Raw genomic sequence first — 299 nt, forward strand, 5'->3', positions numbered from 1 at the left:
GCTCTAATGGCAGGGATAGAGATGCTTCTCCCATAGAAATCGGGAGTAGGTGCAGTAAAGTCACCCAGTACCTTCCTTGCATTGTTGGCATTGTTGTTTTCGGCTGCCATGTGTTCTTTTTCCTTGAAGATTTCTGTTAAGTCCTCTACAGAAAGTTGTGCCTTGGCTTCTCTTAGCTTTCGCTTCAAGGTCCTTTCAGGTTCAAGATCAGCCTCAACAAGAATGCTTTTGTCCTTGCTCCTGCTCATAAGAAAGAGAAGGGAACAAGAAAATGTGGAATCCTCTATGTCACAGTATAG

Source organism: Arachis duranensis, unplaced genomic scaffold (assembly GCF_000817695.3).
Source record: "Arachis duranensis cultivar V14167 unplaced genomic scaffold, aradu.V14167.gnm2.J7QH unplaced_Scaffold_44922, whole genome shotgun sequence".
Taxonomy (NCBI): Eukaryota; Viridiplantae; Streptophyta; class Magnoliopsida; order Fabales; family Fabaceae; genus Arachis; species Arachis duranensis.